This window comes from Pteropus vampyrus, unplaced genomic scaffold (genome assembly GCF_000151845.1).
Source record: "Pteropus vampyrus isolate Shadow unplaced genomic scaffold, Pvam_2.0 Scaffold503, whole genome shotgun sequence".
Classification (NCBI taxonomy): Eukaryota; Metazoa; Chordata; class Mammalia; order Chiroptera; family Pteropodidae; genus Pteropus; species Pteropus vampyrus.
Genome location: NW_011889284.1, coordinates 698,237 through 722,859, shown reverse-complemented (window position 1 = coordinate 722,859; position 24,623 = coordinate 698,237). Strand labels below are relative to the sequence as shown.

The 24,623-nt window shown below is 48.7% G+C and overlaps 1 pseudogene; it reads right to left on the bottom strand.

Annotated features, from left to right (window-relative positions):
* Positions 1–246: 246 nt before the first annotated feature.
* Positions 247–793, bottom strand: LOC111732898 (annotated as a pseudogene).
* Between the last annotated feature and the right edge of the window lie 23,830 nt (positions 794–24,623).

The following is a 24,623-nucleotide window of genomic DNA, read 5'->3' as shown; positions in this document are numbered from 1 at the left end:
AAGAACAGCCCTAGACTAGGGCAACTCAACTGACCTCCAAACTCAGAAATGGGGGGACGTGAATGGGCTCTCAGTGTGTACGCGTGGCCCAATTCACACTTCTCTACTGCTGCCAGTTCCTTCCCTCCCACGTTCACTTTGAGGATGAATATAACCTTTTATTTTTTTGACAGATCCTGCCTCTCAGGTTTATTTGTACAAATAGCGCAGGAGGACGCCAGCCCTGAGCAGACAGCAGCCCAGGGGTCACGCCAGTCCTTCCATCCCCACGTCCGCAGACAGGGGCTTCCACACTGAAGCCTTCGTAGGGGCTTGGGCACCTGGGGAGCTAGAGCCTGAACCTGAGCTGGAGGAGGAGCTGCAGCCTCAGCCTGGGCCTTGGTTTGAGCCTTGGCCTTGGACTTTGGCCGGCAGAGCCTGAGACCCTTGGCAATTCAGGCATGAGCGTGTTTCCCAAGCTGGGGATGAACAATGTAGGCAAGTCAACTGAGCTTGCAGCTGCAGCCTTTTGGGATCTTGGGCTTGACCTCCTTGGGCTTTACGAGGGCCTTCATAGCCTCAGCACGTGCACACCGCCTTGGCATTGTTGACCTGCATCTTCTTCAGGCCTTTCTTGTTGTGCTTCTTGACAAAGTGCATGTTCCTCAGGAACTTGGGGTCCACCCCTTAAGAGATTCATATCTTTATGATCAAGGTTTCTTGATGCCATTTCTGTGCCATTTTCGGGACTGGTTGTGAGTGGTGTGATTCTTGGACTTGGCCATGTCTGCACTGAAGCCTGTGGCTCCTCAAGCGCCTGGGACCGGAATCTATAACCTTATTTTTTACTATTGTTCACTAACCCCAGGGAATTCACTTGCTGGGTTGTGCTATGTGTCACAGTGACCACTGCAGTTTGGCCTCCAGTGTTTCATCTCTGGGTAAATAAACATCTCCCCTCGCACGAGCAGGGTGGGATCAGGCTTTACTGATCTCTGACCCACTCCATTGCCTGAGGGTGCAACAGGCCCAGAGGTCAGACATCCACTGGCAAGAAGACAGGTGAAGAAACACAACTTGCGTCCTCTCATGCCCGTGTTAGAGCTTGCTTAGGCCAGAACAGTTTAAATGTGTTCTAAGTCAATAGCTGACATTGTGAAATTTAACAGATGCTGCAGATGAAATGCCCTCAAACCCTTTTCCAACATTTAAAAAAGAGGCCTTGAAATGCACGCACATTTATCTCATATGGTTTATGCAAACTGCACTCAAGCGACTGAAGCAGGAACATGATCATGCACAGAGATGGAGTGGTACATTCTTCCCAGGCCTGGGGGTGTTCCTGTGGCATGGGCAAAGGCCTGTGCTCAAGCCAGAAGTTACCTACAGGGCATCCGCTCTGTCTCCTGCCTGAAAGCTTGGGCTTCCTCGCCCACGGCTGACTCCCTAGACACCACTGTCTTGCCTGTACTAACACCTTTTACCAACTGCCTTCTTCTCCACCCCCATTTTAGGGATGCCCAGCTGCCGGCAACATCTGGACTTGGAAGTCCAGGGAAAGGGGAGCAGGGAGGACTATAGGAAGCTCCCAGCCTGGGTGGTTCATGGAGACACCCCTCTACCTTCACCTTCATCTTCAGAACAAGACACAGGTCTAGACCCACCTAGAATCCTTCAAGCCTCGGTCAAAGGCAAACTTGGGTTTTTGTCCAAGAACAACACCTGCTCCACCCCAGCCTCTTTTCAGTTACCCCACATCCACCCTAGACTTGGGGACACCATGGACTTCCAAGAGCTTGTGAATTTTCATCTCTGGGAGACTCTGACAGAGGTTGGGTGTCAGCAGTGGGGAGGGGGTGTCACAGAAGGCATTGTAAGAATCGCAGAGCCTCGGGTGGAAGAGACCTTGAGGAAGTAGAGGGAGTGCCTAGCCTAGGAGGGGAGCCAGGCTCACATTTACGGAGTTTCTATGATGTGCCAGGGACAGCAGGTGAGGAAACTGAGGTTTAGGGAGCTTGTGTGACTTACCTGAGGTAACACAGTTAGCAAGAAAATCTACAGCCTTGTTAGAATTTTGCCATGTACTTCACACTGTACTAAGCCTCATATCTTATCTCATTTAATCCTCACGACAAGCCTACCAGAGTCCCATTTTACAAATGAGGAAGTAGAGGCTCAGAGAGGTTAAGTAACTTTGCCAAAGTCACACAGCTACCACATGATAAAGCTACTAAGTGATCTGACCAGTCGTAGCTGGCCTCCAAAGCCCATGGTCTTGTCATTCCACTCCATGGGCCAACTACATAGCTGTTTATTCATTACCAAATATACATATGAAGCCCTTACTTTGTGTCAGGCATTGTGCCAACATTCTCAAAATGTGCCAACCAATATTTTTCAAAATCTACTGGATGCATAGCTCTGACCTGGAAGAGAGAGAAGCAAATCACAGAGATACAGGGCCCACAGCTGGGCAGCAGCCAGGTCTTTGCTGAGAACTTAGTCTTCCCTTCTCTCGTCCACATCCTGCCTCCCAGCCAGGTCCCTCTATATGCCAGGCCGTAGGGCTGTGTGCTCTGAGAAGCAGGTGTCCTGGCTCTGCCACAGACTCCCTGGGCAACACAGGCGGGTGGCTTTCCCTTTCTGGACCTCCATCTCCTTAGCTGTGAGATGAAGGAGTCAGACTAAATGATTTCAGCCATCCCTTCCAGCTCTGACGTACTGCAGGTACCTTGTCTGGGTGGGGTCAGCCAGGCAGGGTTCTGGGTTATGCCTGGAAGGGGTGCAGGATGAGTGGGTGAGGGGCTGAGGAAGCTGCCCCACCCCCAGCTGTGGTTTCTGGTGGGGCCACTGTAGCAGCAGGTGGAGGAAAGTATTTGTCACTCTTCCAACAAAGGCAGTAAAACAAAGATCTCCCGGGGAACTATGGGAGTATGCAGCAAAGGCGCCAAAAATAAAGCACACAGAGCACCTTTCCTTTGATAGTTGCTGGCTGCTGCTGAGGGGCCTAGCGTGGGGGGTTATGAGAAAAGAGTTCGGATTTCATGCCCGAGTGTCCGCACGCACGCACGCACACGCATGTCACACAACCGCACATACATATATACAGGTAGCACACTCACTCATGTACACACTCGCTTCATGGGCCTGAGACCTGTGCAGTCACACGGAGCCCTGCACTCAAAAGGGCTCATGCTGGTTTTAATGCTCGGGCTGTCTCTGTCTTGAAATTCTTAATATTTAAACAAGAGGCCCAGCATTTTTATTTTGTGCTGGGCCTTGCAAGTTCTTCAGGCAGTCCTGCTTGGGTACATTCATAAGTACATACATTCACAGCATACTTAAGAAGCCACAAACATTTCTAGATAAGAGTACATACACACACACACACACACAGGAGTACAAATACGTGCACACGCACCCCCACATAGGGCAATAGTCCTCTCATTCATCACGAATACTCACTGGAGCATTCGCACATGACCCGGAGGGTGGTGGACACTCGCCGGGTAGTGTCCTGCGGCCACCTGTGGCTCATTCGTCGCAGTTTGATTGACTTAACGTTGGGGGACAACAGCACAAATCCCTGGGGTAGGGGCACGGTGAGAAACACATTCCTTTTTTCTACCCCCCAACATCTCTAACAGCTACAGCCAGCCCTCTCTCATTGGCTCCTCTCATTGAGAATAGCAGCTGGGACCAGAGGGGAAGGAGAGCATGGGAAGTCGAGGGACCAGTGGGGAGGGGGCAGGGCAGGAGGTGGAGAGGGAGAAAGACCGCGAGAAGAACGAGAAGGGCAGAATGGAGTCTCCAGGCGACTTAGCCCAAGCAGTGGTCCCATACGAGTTCAGATCGTCCTGGACACAAAGGAGCAAGAACAACGGCCTTGTCCTTCCCTGGGAGCACAGCTCCTCCCCTCCGCCCCCAGAGAGGCAGTCGCCCTCCTTCTTCCTAGCTATGTGGCCTCAGGCAACCACTTAATTTCGCAGCCTCAGCCTCCTCCTCCTCCTCCTCCTCGGAATGGGGATAATAAGGTGCACCTTGCAGGCGCAGGCATGTGAGATGTGCCTGGATGCTGCAGCCTCGACTCCTGGATTCTGCTTGCCTCCTGGATTCTGTTCGACATCTTGTCTCTTTGTCGGGCTTTGCAATCTGATTCTTGGTTCAGAAATTCCAGACCCTTCATTAACGGCAGATGTTCACATGTGTTTATTTCTCCTCTTCTCCTCCCCTCCCTTCCCAGCCAGATGTGTCGGTGAGGGGCGGAGGGGGACGCAGTCTATCACCCACCATCCCTTCAGGCTCCTTTTGAGCCCACCTCACCCTCCCAACCTGAAGCCAAGCAGGACCCCAAGGCCTAGAACCTTTTCTTTCTCCTATACTTTTCATGCCCAACACTAACCTTCCCTATTTAAAACTGTTCCAGACTCTGTCCCTTCCCTGAGGGCCCAACAAGCTGTTAGAGGGTGCCAGACACTAAGGAGTTAACAGGGAAACAAATCTGCTCTAAGGAGGGTCTACTATGTGCCCTGTCCCCATTACAGCCACCCCATGGAAAGAACTAACACCTAAGTGTCCACCAACAGGAACCTTGACTTCCCTGGAATTCTTACAAGGGCACAGGTCACTCGGATCCCCACACACTCTCCCTTGACTTCCTGAGAAGAAGCGAGGCTTTGAAGAGTGAAATGATCTGGGCAAGAGTTGGGGCCTGTGGTCTTTCCGATATGCAGCCCCTATGAGACCAGATACAGAGAAGTCCTTCCCCACCCGCCCACCCTGTCTCTCCAGGACACAGCTGGTTCCCATTCCCTAGGCAGCATGGAGGCCAGCGAAGGAGGGATGTCCGGTCACCAGGTGCCCCTTGACCAGGAAGAGGGGGTGAAGCAAGGGATCTGGCACCTGGTTCCCACACCTGCTCCACTATTTACCATCTGTATAACCTTAACAAGTGCCCTATCCTCCCCAGCCTCGAGTTTCCCCATCTGAAAAGGGGCATGATGTTGCTCCAACAACTTCCTTAGAGCTCTTTGGAAAATTACGTTCAGCGAGATAGTGGATGTGAGAGCTCTTTGTAACGGTAACATGAGGTGAAAGTAACTTTTGTTGGCTTGCTTCGTGACACCTAACTGGGGCATTAACATAGAACAAGGATCTCACCTTGGTGGTGACTAGACAAGGAGGCCACCACAAGCCTTGATGGCACCTATGGCAGGGCAGTAACAGACACCCTCCTCACAGCCGTAACTGAATAATCTCCTCTTACCTAGGCCCACCTTGACCGTTTAGGGGTGATTTTCCCTCAGGAGATGCAGGGGAGAGAGTAGCTCCCTGACACACGAAAACAGAAGTCACCTGCTTTGGTTGCAGAGCAAGGGGAGTGGCATTGCTGCACCTGTGTGCTCCAATGTCGTGTGGTCCCCAACAGGTCCCTGCGGCACCTTTTCTGACCACAGCTCTTTCCAGGAAGGGAAGCTGCAGCCATTGGACTTGGCAGGTACAGAGTAACTCCTGATTGGCTGGCCTAGCCCAGTGTCTGTCATAGAAATGTCAAAAACCATTTGCGGAATCCACGCAAGAACGGTGAATTGGGGGTCTTCCCACACCCTTGACTCATAAGTTTAAAATCTACCCAAAAACTCCTGCGTTGCAGAGACATGCCCAGGCAGACGGGCCCCTCTGTGGGAAGAGCTGTGAGTCAAGGCTAAAGGGTGCCTCTCAGACTTGCTGTCCTGGGAGGAAGGTCCCAAACAGTAAACAAATGACTTTGCCCTCCGATGTCCACCCCCACCCCCTCAAGCACAGGGTCCAGGCTCTGACAGGGGCTCCTCTGCAAACAGATGCTGTTTCTATGGGAACTGAAACCCCAGCTTATTTTTCCCTCCAAGGCACTGTAATTTCCATCACAGTCTGTGACCTCAGCACCATAACCTCCAGCAAGCTGCTCCTCCAAGGCTGCGTCCAGTGCAGGACAGCTGAGCCGACCCACGAGACCCACACGAGCCCCCTTTCAGAAGGGCCTCCAGCGCCAGCCCCCTGCCTGCCTCTCCACCGCCTGGGGGTGCCCAACAGAGGGGCGGAGCGAGAGACTAGTCCTTGAACCTCCAGAGAGAGGCCTGAGGGGTGGAGAGGAGTAGGGGGCGGACAGAGGCCTCATTTCCAGTAAGAAGTGGGAGGGTAAAAAAAAAGGCCTGAGTCTGGCAGCCTGGGCCCCACCAGCAATCCGATCCGATCCGTAATAAATGATCTGTGGCTGCAGGGGGAGGGGAGGCTGTGCTCTCAGCAGTTGGATCATCAGCCTCTATTGTTTGAGCCTCTGAGGAAACAGCCAGGGAAGCAAAAGCTAAGAGGAGAGGACGGGGAGGCGGTGTGATTGGTGGACAAGGCAGCGATGGGATGTGGAGAGGATGCAGGGGCTGCCCTTACGGGAAGATGCTCTGCTCTCTGTCCCGCATCCCATTCATGTTTAGGGCCTGGGGAGGCAGGTCCTTCCCCAGTCGAGCCCTGAGATGACTACAGCTTGCAAGAGACTCGGAGCCAATGATCCAGCTGAGCTGCTCAGACTCCTAGCCCACGGTGGCTGCAGCCTCTGCCTCCCACCACCTTCAAGGGCAACAGAGAAAGTTTCCCTCTTCAGCCTCTGGGGTAACACAACCCAGCGTCCTCAGGGGCCTCGAGGAGGAGTGTGAGGCTGGGATCAGAGTGTGGATGCCTTTGAACTAGGTTCTTGACCTCACTCTCTCCCCGAGCACCCTTTGTCAGCAGCTTGGGACATAACAATAACGCCTACTCTCTCCCCTTCCAAGGGTGTTGTGGGCGAGGTGAAGAAGCTGGTGTGAAAGTGCTAGCAGCTGGAGTCCTTGTTGTTGTCATTATTACCTGTGCAGAGGGTCCCACTCCGCCCTGGTTTAACCGCAGAGCTCTCCACACTGTGGAGCCCCCACCACAAGACACGGCGATTGCCTTCGTCAGGGCCGGCTCCCCGATTACTCAACAGCATCCACCAGGCCGGGGCCGGCAGCAGAGGCCACAAGGAAAGGGACAGGAAGGCTGAAAGGGAAACAGGATGTGGCCGACAATGTGCTCTCCCCAGATTGACAGCCATGGTTGCTGCTTTCTGGGGACCCTGTGGCCTGGAGAGCCAGGTGGTAGAGGCCTGGCGGCCCAGGCCCAGCCCTCCCCGTCCTGCACTCGGCCATCAGCTGTCGGAAGCCACAGCAGCTCAGGCCGCCTCCTCACTGCATCGTGCGGTTAACAACAACAGTCAAACCACTGACCTGATTTTCTGCAAAAAGGAAAAGATAATAGGGCACTTCTGTGTGAGTGTGTGCGTGCGTGTGTGCGCGCACACACACACACACACACAGAGACACACCATGCATATGCACAGTGGAAACTTTCTCTGTTTCCTTGACAGGAACCCAGCCCTGAGACAGAGAGGGAGAGGCTAAAGCTTCTGGGCCAGGAGCTTCCTGGGGTACAAAGCTCAGTGTTTACCTGCGGTGGAGGCCCGAGTTCCTGGAGCCCTCCTGTGTGGGCACTGCGGGTTTGTCGTGCCTCTCCTCCAGGATGACAGCGCCTCTAGCATGATCTGAGTCTCTGTGAGCTGTCTGTTTTCCCACTGGGGCGATAAGCTCAGGCAGGGTGGGGCCGTGTCCCATGCCCCTGCAGGGTCTCCAGCTCTGGTGCTCTGCTGGGCACCAACAAAGGGATTAATAAGACCTTCAGCCCCAAAAGTGTCTGCGAGTCCCGGGTGGAAATGTTTGACAAATAAGGATCTATCCCCGCACTTTCTCTGAACCCAGGGTCCCACAGGCCCCAAAAATATCTTGCAGCCAGATTCTGCCACTTATAAGTGATGAGGTCTCCTCACAGTAAGTTCTCAATGATGCACAACTGTTCTTATTATTAATTACCACCAAAGGGCAGCTGCCTTCCTCTGCCCGCCTAGGATAGGCCTGGGATGGCAGCCAGAGCAGCGGCTGAGTGAACGAGCTCAGAACTCTGGCCACTCACATACTCGTGGTCTTAGAGATAGACAAGTCAGAGCCAGAAAGGTCACCAGAGGTCACAGGCCAGTTCCTCGGGGGACATTCCTGAGGCCCAGAGAGTCCTTAACCTCCTATTCCTACTCATCCACCCTCACTCACTATTCAGTCATGAACCTGAACCAGCAGTACCGGCAGCACCTGGAACCGTATGAAAAATGCAGATGCTCGGGCTCCAATCTTGCAGAACCAGAATTTGCATTTTGAAAAGACCCCCAGTTGCTTCTTCAGCTCCTAGGCTTCCTAGGAGCTATGTTTTGCCCAAAGAGCTGCTCATCCACGCCCAAGAGAAGCTGCAGCCAGCCCACCTCAGTCACCACTGCCTTCTTCCCCTAGACAAAAGAGTCAGACGAGGTCGATGTGGTCATGACCTTGGAGGTTCCTAGCTGCCTGTGTGGGAGATGAGCAGGATGCAACAGCCCCCTCCTAGGTGTGGAGAAGCTCCATGCCCTAGCCTACCTCTTACCCCATCTCCTCTCCACCTTCTAGACTTTATGCTTCTTGAAGTAAGGGCAGTGCTGGGCAGTGGGCCACCTGCAAGGTCTCGTCTTGTCTGACCTAAACTTTTGAAGCCATCTGGCTCACCCACTCTCTAGCAGCTGATGGTCACAACGGTGGCCCAGTGCTGCAGTTCTGCCTGCCCCTGCCCCCTGGCTTGTGTCTTCCAGTTAGCCCTGTCCTGGAGCCCCTCAACCGACTCCTCAGCCCCAGACAAGAGCCAAAACCTGGGCCTCCGCTCCCTGCGGGCAATCAGCACTCCAGCTGAGCCCCCGTGCTGCGCAGAGGGGAACAGTGTTGCTAAAAAGTTTGGCTGAACCAGAAAGTCATTAAAAGCTATCAACACCTCTAGGGCGTGAATATCATAGATTCACTTATTGCTATGACCATCTGAGTGTGAATTAGCTACTGGTTCTTTTTCAGTTGGCTGGCAGACAGTGGGATGAGACATCTGGACAGTCACATCTTGATAGGAGAAGCTGGTCTCAAGAGGGGAAAGCACAGGTCCAGCAAGTTTCCTCCCTTCCCGCCCTACTGTGGGGTGGCCGCTCCTGCCGTCCAGCCTCAGTCGGTCCTCAGGCCGAGGATGCAGAAGCAGCCTCCATCCCAGGGGTCTGCGCCTGGGAGTAAAACCATCAGTTTTCTATTTTCTCCAGTCTCTTGGCCTGAGATTCTGAGGGCGTTGATGAGGAGGGGGTCTGCCTCCACCTACGCACAGGTCTCCCACCTCAAAGCTCTGCTTTTAAGGCAGCCATCACATTCCCCATAAAGGTAGGTAGGTAGGTAAGTAAGTAGGGAGGTAGAAATGGAGGGAGGAAGAGAGGGAGGGAGATTGGAAAGAGGAAAACCAACATTTAAAGGGCTCCCAATATGTGTGGGTCACTGTGCAAACTGTGTAACCATTAGCTCATTCCATTCTCACAACAACACTGTGAGTCCGCACTGTTATTATTCTCGTTTTACAGTCAAGGAAACTGAGTCTGGAAGAGGTTAATAATGTACACACGGTCACAGCTGATAAATGGCCAAGTCTGGGTTAGAACCAAGATCTGTCCATTTCTCCTACTTCCTGCCAGGTCCAGAGAGGCAAGGCCACGAGAGGCTTGCTCTCACTCCGAGACCAGTCGAAGGACGTAGGCGGCTCAAACATGTCCCTCATCATGGACTTTGGTCAAAAACTGGTGACATGAGCCTCTATCCCGAAAGCTCTTCCCCACTCTCTCTCCCACCAGGTAGACTGGAGGGCAGGCGAAGGAGCCAGCAAGGCCTGAGAAGGGGACGGGCCTCCCCTAAGCAGTGCAGGATAAAAAGGGCAGGGGTGGCCTCTCCAGGCTGAGCTGTCAGCAGCACCGAATATCTGATCCTCCCCCTTCCCCCACCCATGCCAATCCCAATATTTAGGAAACTAATATTTATTAAACACAACAATAAGAGAGCCAGGTGGTTATCTCATTTTTCCATGAGCTGTTATCCCCTGTCACTTTGAGGAAACTGAGGCCCAGAAGGGTTTACGAAGGTGGCCCACAGTCCCATAGCTGGTAGGTGCCAAAGCTGAGAGGAAAGCCCAGGCCTCTCTGGTCCTCTGAGTCTTGAGATCAAAAGCAAAGTCTTCTGCTCCCAAGTCCTTTGGCCCCGTGAAGGTGGTCAATGCCTCTCCGGGCTTGACTTCGGCAGTGCCCTAAAGGCTGGACGACCTCAGCACAGGGTAAGGGCAGCTTTACGTGTGTCTCACATAAAAAATAGTCCGCCAGCTACCTTAGTATCCTTCCTCTGCTCAAAAACCTTGCAAGGCTTCCCATTGCCTGCCCAGTGAAACTCAGACTTCCCACACAAGCTGTCCTCCATCGAACCCCAGCACCTACCCGGACCGCCCCATGATTTCTCGTCACTCCTTTTGTTTCAGCTAAACTGGACAGGTCTGTGTTCCCCCAGCGAGGCCTGCATTTCCCTTCCTCTCCACCTGTGCACGTGCTCTTTCATCCCTCTGAAGTCTCCTTCCAGCCATCTTCACCTGTCAGATTCCTAGGTCTCCTTCTTGACCCCATCGTCAGTGCCACCTCCTCCAAGCAACATTTCAATGTGACTTCTCCTGCTTTTAGTTCCCCTGGGCCTCCATCACAGGGTTTATAGTTCTCTAAAGTCCATCTCATCCACCACCACCACCACCCCTGCCCCCAGGCTACTATAAGCTCCTGAGCACAGAGTCCTGTCCCGTTTCTCAGTGAAGCTTCCCCAGGCAGGTGCCTTGCAAGCCTGGGTGAACTTGAACTGCCACAGCAATTCTGGAGGCAGATCTTGCACCTAGAAGGCTGCGGCGTCTCTGAACCAGACACGGATTTCCTGGGGTGCAGGGTGCCCTTGAGCAAGGCTCTGCCCCTCTCTGAGGCTGGTTAGATGTGCCAGCTCTGTCACCGGGAATCATGAGAATTCTGGGAACAGCGAGCACAGCCAACGAATGTCCCACCCACAGCATCTGGAGCTACTTCCTTCTTGGAAGGAGAACAAAGTAGAAAGAGGAGGTACGACCTCTTCCGGCACAACGGGTATGGGAGACTGGGTCCCGAGTGGGTAGACCGCTGGAAATCTAAGCTGCCAGGTGACAGCTGCAGGACCCGGGGACCCCTGGGAGAAGGATGGGGGTGGGGTCGGTCAAAGACCCCTTTTCCCTTCCCCCTTTTTCCTCTGTTCCTTCTAGTCTCTCTTCCATGAACCCCAGACTTTCCTCTCCCCGCTCTCTTGATCTGTCCTCGCCTCTTCCACCCCCACCTCTCACTCCTTTATCTCCATGACCACACGGTCCCCTGTACGCCATTGCAGAAAGACCACATGTGAGTCTGAATTTCTACTCCCTTATCTTCACATTCCAAAATGATCTTGGAAGCCACATGTTGAAGATGGCACAGTGGTCAGCAACCTGGTCTGTGAATGAGCCTCACCACCAACCTGGTATTTCCTGAGACCATTATAGGAGCAATTGTACAATCTTGGGCCTATTTGTTTCACCAGTTAGCCTATCCTGACCAATACAAGTAGCTGCCAATTTACTGAACACTTCCTATATGCCAGAAACTATATTAAGTGCTTTTACATTTATGATCTCAATTAATCTTCACAGCACTTCTATGAGGGAACTCATTTTATAGATGAGAAAACTGAGGCTTAGAAAGGTTAAGTAACTTGGCCAAAGTTACCCAGTTAATAAGCTGAGCTTTAACCAGAACCAGAGTGAACTTGGTACATATCTGATATCCTCCCCGAGATTATTGTCACTGAGAAGTTCAGAGTGATGTTCCAGTCACACCTTTCCTCCCTGCAGAGACAAGTGTCTGACCCACACTCAGTATTTTTAAATGTAATTGCTTTTTAGCTCCCATTTTCTGAAAGCCCACTAGGTCCTACACAGAGTGGGGGGCACATCACATATGTCAACACAGAGCATCACAGAAACCCTCCCAGGTGGGTATTTACTCTGCTGATTTGGACGCGGGCTCTGGGAAGCTAAGTGACCTGCCCAGGTTAGCCAAGTGTGGAAAGAGCTTGGTCTGTTGAGACATCACCTCCATTCCACCCCTCCCTTGTCAGGTCATTGCACCAAGAGGCAGCTGGGGGTTTCTGGCTGGAGATGGAGGAGCGCGCACATGCGTGCCTGTGTGCATACACGCACGCACATGTCCTACATGAGTATATCAGTGTTTTCCTGCTTTCCATAACTCAGTCTGGTTTTCATTTCTTCAGGAAAGGGGGCCGAGTATGACAGAAGAATGGAAGGAAAGACAATTCCTCAGGCTGAGGGAAGAAAAGATCAGAGAACATAGAGTCAGTAGAAACTGTAAGTATCATGGCCAAGCCCGTGGCTTAACCCAGGAAGAAATAGACGCAAGGAAAGGGACTTGTTCAGTGAGGGGGGATTAAAACTTGTTATTTTAAACCCCACCAGTGCTCTCTGCACAAACCCCTCTGCCTTGAAGCTGAGAGAGTCTAGAGCACGCGTAGTTTCATGGCTCAGCTCAGCCGTCACCTCCAGGCAGCCTCCCTTGGCATCTCTAACGCTCCCTTGTACTGCAATGGTTCACTCACTTGTCCCTCTCACCCACCAGATTGGGAGAGAGCAGAAACAGATTTTGTCCTTGTCATTCCTGCCTACCTAGACCTCAGGAGACAGGGCACGTAGTGGGCACTCAATAAATATTTGTGGAATTGAATGTTCAAATGAGCGAATGGATAAGCCTAGTGATGATTATACATGCTATTATACATAATAATGGCCTCGCGCTTCACAGTGCTTTCATTTCTCAAACCATACAGTCTCAGTAGAACCCCATGAGACCTCCATGACAAGAAAAAATGACAATCAAGGATACCTACACATACACACACGCAAACCAGCACATTCAGCTCCAGTCCATGTATATGCACAAGTGTGTAGACATATAGACACATCCCCTTGCCAGCCAGTAAGGAGGATGCTGTGACGTGCTATTTCTTGTTTTATCTGCAGAAATGGAGACCTCCACTACCCCCAAAACACACACACACACACACACACTGGTCCCTCCCTCCCAAGTTGCAGGGCTGATTTTCTCCTTTAGCTTGGGGAGAGCAAAACAAAATTAGTTGTCCACAAGAGGGCATCCACAGACCATCCGATTCAATGTCTCAAAGCCAAGATTGCTCCTATTTGGCCTCAGAGACCAGGAGATCCACAGAGAAAACTGAGGGGCCTGGGTGGGGTGTTGGGCAGAAATGCAGAAGAGATGCTCGGTCACTGGAGAGACAAGACTGAAACACGGAAGCCGAGGGTCAGACGCTAACTCATAGAAATGGTAGCAAATGATTGTTCTTGATATTTATTCAGTGTTTACCATGTGCTGTCCCATGTGCTATTCTTACACTTACCACGTAATAATTCATTTAATTTTTGCCTCACCTCTGCGAGGTTCAGTATTAGTATAGATCCTATTCTATAGATGACAAAACAAATGTCTCAGAAAGATTAACAAAGCCAGAATTTAAACTCAGGACCTTTTATCCAGGGTCGACTGTATTAATTGCTCGTTCTGTCGCTTTTGGCATTAGACCTTCAGATCTCCTACTTCTCAGCCCAGGACTCCGCACTGAACTCCACTTCCCTCATGCCCAATTCCCTCTCGGTACTTTTTGAAAGGCCTAGAGGCTGATTTCCTAAGAGTGAATAACTGGTTGTCTGAAGCTCCTTCCTCATATGCTCTAAATTGTTGATGGTGATTTGGCATCACTTCTTTGAAAGCAATAAAGCAATTCCCAGCAACACCCATAAAGCTGTTCCTCTTCCTTTGACCCAATAATTTCATTCCTGGGAACTTATTCCAAGGAAATAATTCAAACGGAAGCCAAGTGTTATCTGCATAAATGCATGCACCGAAGTCTTTCTTTAAAGGTCAAAAACTGGAAACCAGACTAGGGAAGTGGTTTAGTAAACGGAGACATCAACACAATGGGCAATCAGGCCTGGAAATTCACAGCTGTATGACTGTGATGGGAACGAGGAAAATGCTTTTGCTATACAATGTGTCACCGTCACACTTCCCACCTAACCAGCTAATTCAACTAACCGTGTTTATCAGAGAGAGACCTGTTCATGTTCAAAACAGATTCTTAGCCTCCACTGCCCCCAAAGAAACGGAAAAGAAGCTGAAATGCAATAATAACAACAATATCAAACTAAATAGTTCTTGGGTTTTAAGTTTTCAAGGTCCCAGGTCTTAATGACTGACAGGATTTTCTGAGAGTGATTGATTATTGGTTATTGGTGATTTTCACCATTTGCACTGTACTATGGTACAATTAAGTGATACAACTTTTTAATATTAAATTCTGTAAAAATAACTAGTGTCATTTCTGTTTTCTGACTGAACCCTGATGGACACACACACAGACCATGGATCCTCACGTACAATATCTTCCCCATTTTGATAAGTGATAAAAGAAGATTTCAAAATTAGTGTGTCGACCACGAACTCAACTTATGTGAATATACGTTAGGATAATGATAGGTATGACTGGCCTTTTCCAAATTATACTTTGTATAAGTTATCTATTGCTGCAAATTACCCTAAAGCTTAAGTATCTTAAAACAACTTTTATTATCTCCCAGTTTCTGGAGGAAATCCAAGTGCAGCTTAGCTAAGACTCCTATTTCAGGGTCTCTCACAGACTGCAGTTGAGGTGTTGTCTGGGGCTGCAGTCATCTCAAGGCTCCAGTGAGGACAGCTCCTCTTCCAAGCTCACTTACATGGTTGTTGGCAGAATTCAGTTCCTCACTGTCTGTTGGCCAGAGGCCACCCTCAGTTCCTTGACACATGGGCCTCTCCGTAGGGCAGCTCCCAACATGACAACTGGCTTCACTGGAGCACGTAAGAGAGAAGACTCACAGAGTGTACAAGCAGCATGGAAGTCAGAGTCTTTCATAGCCTAATCTTGAGTGACATTCTCTCACTTTTGCCGTATTTTATTCAATAGATCAAGTCCACTCAGAGGGAGAAGGGTAGACAAGGACATATGGTATGCCTACCACATACTTGAACACTTATAGCATCTTCTCAATAACAAAAACAATATTTTCGAACATTGCTTATCTAACATGGAGACTTTCTAAATCTGTCGGTGAACTCCCACTCCTATTTCTCACAAGCCATGATGCCCGTGTCCCCTGCCCCTTGAAGCTAACGTCCATGGCATTATAGCACCTTATTCCCACCAGATTTAGCAGAAATCCTCTGCTCGGCAAGTGAGTGTCAGTTTGGGAGTTGTGGGGTGGGATGCAGCTGTGTGAGGATGGGGGCAATGTAGACACTTTCAGAAGCCAAATGTCGGGAGGTGGGCAACCCAGGGCTCCCCCTTTGAAACAGGCTCAGATGGTCCCTGTCCCAAGGGCGTTCTCATTGCTTTTTATCTTAACCAGCCCAGCAAGGCCTGGCCGGAAGTGGCCTCATCTCCATTGGACTACAATACCTTTTGAGGGGTACACAATTCAACCCATAACAAACAGAATGGAAAAATTAGAAATTGATACATGGAAGGATGTTTGTTTATTATGGATTTGTGAGTTTGGAAAAAAAAAAACCCAGCAAGATACAAGAAAAAAACATGTAGCATGATCCCCTTTTTGATCTTAAAAAAAAAAATGTATAGATGAGCTTGTATGTGTGATTATTACTTATTCAACTATTTAGTCAACAACTATTTACTGAGTTCCCACCAGGGATACTGCAGTGAATAAGACGGGTTCCATCCTTGCCCTCCTAAAACCTACAATTGAGTCTGAGGCTTTCTAGAAGGCTACATATCTAATAGAAACCCATTGCAAGCTGGGAGGGATAAAGGGAAAGATGTTTTCTTTTTAACTTTTTTTCTGTACCGTTTGAATTTTTATAGCAATCATGTTATTAATTTATAACTTTTAAAAAATGTTTAACCTGGTTTTAATCCAAAAGGCCAAAGCTGTGGAAGTTTCTCTGTTATGTCTCCCTGAGCACAGCAGTTCTGAACCATGTGTGACTGGTGGACCAACCAGCAAGGCTCCCCTCAGCGTGGATAAGTGATAACCAGTGGGAATGTTATACACAACCCAATCACTCATTTACTAAAATTTTAATGAACAAAAGAGTGAAATGTAAATAGACATTTATTATGTGTTTATTCCATGTCCGTCTCTCCTACTGGACTCTGCACTCCAAGATGGTGGGGCCATATTTGTTTTGTACGATATGATATAGCCAGCTTCCAGCACAGCACTCGATACATACTAGATACTCAATAAAAGTGTGTTGAATAAATGAAAGAATATTGAAGCTTGGGATGGCCCTTACCAATCATCTAGTCTAACCCGCTCATTTTATAACTGATAAAATCAAAGCCCAGAAAAGTCAAGCACCAGAGCAAGTTAGTTGTAGCCAAGCCTGGAGAGCCTTATTGCTCTCAATCCAGGTTCTCACCTAGGGGAAAAAATAAATACTGTGATACACATTTATAGTGAGATGAAAAGAGATATAACCAATTAAGTATAGAGAAGTACTGTCTAATAATTATCAAAATTTTAAACCACTGTTTTCATCTAACTATGGCTTTTCCCATGGGGGCTAAGTATTCAATAGAAGTTGGGGTTTACGGGTACTAGTTAATCACACCCCTCACGTCTCCAAGTTCTGATCCAGTTGAGAAATAGTCACAGGAGACAAGTAGGGATTAAAATGTCAGCTTTATTGCTGGTCCAGATGGATTGGAAAATGTGGCTTAGACCCAAGCTCTAAACGGGCTTCTTTTTCCTTCCCCACTGCTTTGACCTTACCCACCCACTCACAGCAGAGCAGCTGAACTATTGAAGTCTTCCCGAGCTGGGGCTGGGCCTGCTCTGGCACTCATTGCCTAGAGGAGGCAGGAGCAAAAAGAGCACGTTCTGCTTGTGGCTAGGTTGGTCCCAGAGAGAGAGCCAGGAACAGGCTGAGCAATACTTGATACCTTTTCCCAACCCCACCAATCCAAGAGGTCACTCCTCGCTCACAGTGAGGACCCAGGAAGAGGGTGCCAAGAAAGTCAAAAGTTTTCTTCCTCATACTTCCAAGAGGATGTAAGTTCCTGTTTGATGGGCTGATAGAAGAATGGGGAGAGGAAAATAATGTCCGCCTTAACTGACAGCCTTCCATTCACTCAATACCTTTTCATAGAATCTAAAAGCCTCTGTGTTCCAGGCAGCAGTTCTGAGGTTAAAGTTTGTGTCAATTGAAGGTGAATTTGCAAGGGGGAAATAAAGGCAGAACATTGAACGATTGGTAAATTACATCAATAAGGGATATACTTTTCTTATGCAACAAGAAATGCAGAGGTGAGCAGTCCTGGGTTGGTATAAAGTTCCATGATGCCACCCAGAACCACAGCTCTTTCTGTCTTTCTGCTGCACCATCTTTAAAGAGTGGCTTTTATCCTCACGTTCATAGGATCTCTTTTCCACTTCTAGTCATCCTATCTACATTCTGGGCAGGAGGAAGGGAGAAAGGTAAAAGGACAGCTAGGTCTGTCCCTTTTACCAGGACAATAATAACTTTTCTGGAAATTCCATTCAGGACATATGTTTTTTCTCATTGGCCAGAACCATGTCAGTTGCCAAGCCTCTCTTCAAGAGGGCCTATGAAATTTAATTTCTACCTTGGCAAATCGAATTATTTCAAATAAAGAAAGAATAAGAATGAATATTGGATAAGCAGAATGACCTGCCACAAAGGTCACGAAATAACAATAAAAGAAAACATAGAAAATATTGTCAAAGAATTGCTTTTTTAAAAAGATCTAAATGGGTTGGTTTGTTTTGTTTCGTTTTGTTCTTTTTGGCAAACATTCAAGAAACAGATTATTCTTTGCAAACACTTTCAGAGCATAAAAAGATAGAAAACTAGTTCATTTTACAGAGCTAACAAAGAGAAAACACATCCTGAATACACAATTCAATTAACTAATTAATTAAAACTACGTACCTAACTTGCAAGCCGACAAAAATCCCATGTTTTCCCCTTTCTTGATTTCTCCCTTGTTTTATGCAGCAATCCTTAAATAACTTCCTCAGAAAGAGTACGTGAGAAGTAAACTTTCTTAGTCTTTGTGTATCTACAAGTGTCTTTGATCTGACCTGGTATCTAAATAGGCAGTTTAGCTAGGTATTAAATTCTAAATTGAAAGTCCTTTTCCATCAGCATCTTGAAGATACTTTTCCATTGTCTTTTGGTACCCAGCACTGCTGGTGAGAAATGTGGTGTCCTTCTGGTTTTCGTTCCTTTATAGGTGACTTTATTTTTTCCTCTGGAAACTTTGTGGAGATGTCTTCTTATTTTCCTTGGTATTCTGAAATTTCAAAATCTTGTATGTTCTTCATGCTGGGGGTTTTATGAATTTTGTTAGTCTGAAAAATTGAGTCTTTCTGGTCTAGGAAATTCTGTTCAATTATTTATTTGGAAATTTTTCTCCCCTGTTTTTTCTCCTCTTCCTAAAATTCTTATCAACCAAACATGGACCTCCTGCATCGTTTTATTTTTTGTCTCTTACCTTTTCTTTAATAAAATTCTATTTCCCTCTTTGCCTTATTTTCTGAAAGATTATTTTGACCTTAACATCAACATTTCCACTGAATTTTAGTCATATTTTTATGCCTGGGGGCTTTTTTGTTCTCCATTTCTTCCTTTTTCATAGTACTACTCACGTCTTATACAGTGTATTCTTGAATTCTCTTTTTAAATTCTCTTCTACCTAAAAATTATTTCTATTCCCTCAGAGATCTTATTTTCAGTTTGTTTATCTTAGTCTTTCCATTTCATAATTCAGGTTTCCTCAAATAGCTTCTGGCTTATGATTGTCCATTCATATTTAAGAATGAAGCAGTAGAAATTTCCTGGAAACTTTGTGTACACAGATAAGAAGAGATGAATGGCAGGCTTTGTTTCAGCACAAGCTGGTCTTTCTGTTTGGGACTTCTAGATGTCAGCCTGCAATGTGCTTTACTCTAGAATGCCAACTTAAACCCCAGCTCTCCTAGTCTTGCTCAGATATTTTAACTTCTTTAAAGACTTTTCATTTTAGAGGGGAGGGGCAATAAGGGGGCATAACTGATCGCTCTGCACACAAGAGTCAGGGAAGTTTATTGTACCATTTATATACTTTCAATTAATCCCCAATCTTCAGCCACATATCCCCTTCCCACCCAGCGTATCCAAGTCCCAAGCTTCTTCAGGTTTCTGTAGACAGGTCAACTCCCTCCTTAGCTGCAGACCCTGCCATGTGCATTCTAGACTGCACCTTCCTCTGTCCTGCTTCCTCAGTAACCACTCCTCCATTAAACCACTCCTCCAGAAATTTGTTGAAATTTCTCTTGTCCACAGATGTACTTCCTTAACTCTTTTTTTTTTTTTTTGAAAGATTTATATGTTTATTATTTATTTCTAAGACATTCTTGGAGGAAGAGAAGATAAGACCATGTGCTTTTAGTCAACCACGCTGCATTGGAAGTCCCACCTGCCTTGTAATGGAGAGTGGCGGGCATGGGAGTGTAGTCTCTTTCACAATTTTACATGAATAAACCTGAGCAGATTGTGCAATCTTTTTAATCAATGACACATTTACAAGAAATTCAAAAATATGCACAGAGATGGAAGGAAAACTTTTTTTATTACATAACACATTTGAGTGTGTGTTGATTAAAATATATTTTAAATATGAAGCTAAAATCAGACATGTCCCTAAAGCACCTTCTCAGAATCCTAAAAGTTTCATAAAATATACTCAGGAAACCACTGGCCTAGTAAAAAGAGCATAAAATGTGGAGTCAGACAAACCTGATTCAGATCCTGGTTCAGATCCATCTGTTCTGTCCAAATGTTAGTTCCTTCACCAGTACCTACTGCCTTAGATTACAGGCAAGATTAAATGAGATAATACACAGGCAAAGCATATAGCACAGAACCCGGTGATTAGTAGTTGCTCAATAAATGTTCATTGTTATTCTTCCTCCCCACTGCATACTGAACCACTCACCATGCCCCACTTTGTTCATGCTATTTCCACCTCACCCCTTCTCCACTTCTTCAGTGCTTGCTCCATCTTCAAGGTTCAAATTAGATATTCCCACATTCACGAAGTCTTCTCTAAACTTCCAGAGGATTCATCCTTCTGTCTTCTGTGCCCCCCCACCCCCTGGCATCTGTTCACACCTCCGTCGTAGCTTCAATCTTTCTGGAACAGAGAGAGCTGTGCACACCTCTGTCCCTCTGGTGAAGAAGGATTCCCCTAAAGGCAGCATCCTGATCTTGTTCCTCGGATTCCCCCAGCACCCAGTACAGTAGATGGCACATTGTAGGTACTCAATAAACGTTGAAATCTAATTGAATCGCAACAAACTAAACTGGATTATGGAGCGCCTTAACTGACTGCCAGGCTGAGATACAGAAACCAAGCCATGACCCAGACAGACAGATTCCAACTTGTCCACAATGAAAACACCTTGTTCTTTTCTAACAGAAGTTTCTAAGCTGTTGTCATAATGACCTCCGCCCCCAACCCTGCCACTTTGCCAAACAAAGTAAACATGTTCGGCTCCACAAGACAGAACTTTGGTTTGGCCGGGCCCTTGCCCCGCCCCATGAGCCAGAGTCAGGAGGACTAGACAGAGCTCACCTGGATTTATGGGAACCCCCTGTGTTGGGAGAGGATTTTGCATTCTTAAGAATGAATGTTTAGCTCTGGGGCTGGGCCGGGACAGGATGCTTTCTTCTCTCTACCTTCTTGGGTAGCATATGACAGAAGAAAACATCGTGGGCCCTGACCTCTCCCCTCTCCCTCTCTCTACTTTCACCTCACACCTAGGCAGGGTCAGGCCATTAATTAATTAGTCAGGCAAAATAGAGATATGGCACTGTCTGTGAACAGGACCTTGTTCTGGGGACTTTACACAGAGAACCTAGGGGTGAAAGAACAGCACCCACACTAGGAGTCACTGGTCTAACGGAGACTTCAGAGGGTCTGTCCTCAAGGAGGGTGGAGTGGGGAGACAAAATATTGTCCCGGCTCTCCAGTCACTCCCAGGCTGATGCGGTCACATCCACACTCAGAAGACACCCAGTCCAATGTGGGAAACAGTGCACGTGCACACAAGCATCATCCAAAATTGAGCAGACACAGCTCCAACCATGGCACCTACTGTGTTCCTATCGTGTGCCAAGCATCTGACATATGTATCACAAGGTCCAGTCTCAAAGCTATGTTATCATCTAAAATGGCAACGAAAAAAACAATCATGTCAAAATGACTCCGTTTGTTTACTCAAATTCCTTAATCCTAACGAAAGGATTTGTAGATCACAGTGATGCTTCTTAAATCTTCTCTCTCTCACCCACGTTCCCCCCTCACACATTGCAGCTGCTCTCAAACGTCCCTCCTCTTTTAATCTTGCCCTTGATCCTTCTGCCTCTCTCTTTTCTCTCAACTTTGCCTCACATTCGCCTACGGATGGATAATTCTGACAATCAGCACCCTCCTTAGAGGCTAAGGGAGGCTAAGAAATGGAGTCAGCCAAGCCAGAATTTGCTCAAACAGGCAGGGAGAAAGGGAATGACTGGGACGGAACACTCACGCGCTAATCATTTCCATCCTGTCATACACACATTCTCTCATTTAAGCAACACAGCCTCTTGATAAGGTTGATGTGCAGTTATCCCTACTCCAGAAGAAAAAAAAAAACAGAGTTTAGAAAGTAACATATGACTGAAGGCAATGCCATTAGTGATGTAACAGGGAGTTGAACCCATGACTGCTTGGGGAGATACTATCACTGAAAAGAAAAATATCAGTTAGCAGGGTGCCCAGAGCAAAGGACTTGGGTGACTCAGGGCTTTGAGGGAATGCTCTGTGGAAAACATTCTCCAGGGTGTGGTGAATTCTTCTTCAGTACCTCAGGACATTTCTTTGTTTGTGTCTGCATGTGTCTGGGACATAGGTAAGGTGACCACAGGGAGTTCTCAACCATGATCCTCTTCCTACAGCTCACAGTACGGGAGAACATCTCATGTGGAGCCACTCCTTCCATACAGGCTCAGGGATTACTGTGAAGATGTCCCCAACACTGAGGATGGCATCCAGGGACTCTCACTGAGAGTCGGAGTGGGCCAAGGGACTCTTGGAGGCCAAGCTGAGAGTATCATTGACTCAGGGCATCTTGTCACAGAACGTGAAGGTTCTGTCTTCGAGGCTGATAGGGGCAGAAAGTCTTATCCTGTTTTACAAATGAGAAACCTAAGGCCCAGAGAAGTTTCACCACCACAGAGAAGTCAGGGCCAAGCTTCCATCCAGACCTTTTGACACCCACCACACCCTGCAACCAGCCCGGGCTGCCGAGGAAGAGCAGATAATGCTATATCCCACTCCCCTGTCTCCCAACCCACACAAAAATGATATCTCGGACAGGGCTTTGATACTTCTCTGTCTTCTTTCTGGGGCTACCAAGTAACCAGACCTGGGCTTCTTGGGGTGGATGCAGGGGAACCGTCAAACTGGCTCTTTCCTCAGGTCTGGCAAGAAAAGGACCTTAGTGAATGGAGGGATGCAGATGATGACAGCAGACTGGCAGGAATCTGTCAGGGCTCCCTGCCTGCTGTGCCGACACCCAGGGCAGCCTTTCCTAGCTGCCCAGGAGGAGGTGGGAATATATCACTGCAGAGAACCCCTGGGGAGAGGGGAGTGCAGGAGGATAAAGGAGCTGAAAAGTAGGGGCACTGACCCCTTTCCTCAATGCCCACCCCACTTCGACTGGGTTAACTTTGCCTTATCTGTTTCATTAGTCTACACTTACTAGCAAACTTCTGTTTGAAGAAAGGGCCTGGCATCCTACATTCTTTCTTAGAAATATCTGTGTATGTTCCGTTGTATGTGTCTAAATCAAGATTTTCCTGTCCTTTTAGGAGGAGGTTCCTAGGTGAGGGAAGGGGATGGGCCAGAGGCGTCTCCTCACCTTCACTGCTCCTGGCTTCTCGCACTATTGATCTCAGAAGTATTGATAATGTGGCTTCTCTTTGAGGCCGCCCCACTGAACACCTCCCCTCTCAGTATCTGAACCGTCTGTCCCTTTTACCCACAGTGGTTCTGCCCAATTTGGATGCTACTCCCAAGAGTTTTTTCCTCAGTTCTAGAAGAAAGTTTGTGGGGGATATTTCAGAGGCCCTCAAACCCAGGCTGTACCCATGGCTTCTGCTCTTGCCACGACCCATTGGGCACCTTCAGGTCCCACGTGGTCTTTCTGCTTCATGGGGTCTGTGGAGCTATCTGCTGGTCCCACCAGTTGTAGAAGATTTCACTTAGAATGTTTAGTGGCAATTAACTGCCTCTTCTCTTTGCCACCTCTGCACAGCTGTTAAACTCCACTGCCTTCTTTTAAGTCTTCTGGTTCCATGATACTCTAACCAAAGACAGACTGCTGGGATGGAGCGGGGCTGGAGGAAGCAGGTGTTCTATTCTCCCAACACCCCTCCCCAGGATCTGAGGGGATTTGGATGAATCTCCAAAGGTAGTAAGACCAGATCAAGGGCTGGAGGCTGCTTCAGTTCACAGCTCACGTTGGAGAGAATCTTTTCCTGACAGGAAGGCAGGGGGCTGGATTGGATGAGCTCTCAGCCCTGGGGATCAATGGTTGGGCTGCCCCAGAGCCCCTGGTGCTGGTCAGGAGAGTCTCTCTTCCCTCTGATCTTCCAGGTGTCAGGTCCTCCCCTCCTGTGCAAGTCTGTTGCCTGGTCTGTGAGGCAGATCCATGAGGCCAGGCAGGAGGCAGAGGAAGGAACGCATGCTGCCAGTACTGCAGGGCAGCGAGGAAAAACAGCCCCCAAGATCAGAAGCCTGAACTCCATGTGTCCCCAGCAGCCTCACAAACCCTAACTGCATTTCCAGCCAGAGCAGAGAGTGGGCCCTGGGGCTTTATGGTAAGCACTGCAAAGCCCGCGAGCGGAGGTGCCTGCTGGAACCACCAACAGTCCTGAGCACTAGGAGTACAGAAGGGGAGGCGGCAGTGGCAGCCCCACAAACCCGTCCCATCACGCACCATCCCATACATCAGGAGGGTCCCTCACAGCCTTCTGAGGGGCACGGTGGTGGCAGGGAGGTTACCGGCAACAAGAATTCCTGAAAGGAACACTCCTTAAGGGTGTGCTAGAGCCCCAGGTTCAAGGCAAAGAAACCTCCCTGCCCTCAGTGGGGCTCCCTACTTGGGGCAGGGGCTGGGAGCTGAGGCTTGCTCCCTGAGATACCCCAGGGCTCCTCCCAGGGAAGGGCTGGGCAGATTGCGGAGGGCGGAAACGCCCTGAGTAAACCTGGCCTCCACGAAGGGACTGCACTTCCAAGGCAAGTGACTCAGAGGCCGGAAGAAAGAGCAAGAACCCTGGGGCTGGGCACCTGCCCTCACCTGGCCTGCTGGGCTCGGCTGCCTCAGGCACTTGAGGAGACCCCTGTGCCCTCTCACACCCTCAGGCTCCAGTACTGGGGGAAGGGGAGCCTTTGCCAGGGAAGACAGGCCCCCAGGGCAGGGAGTGGGGTGAAGGG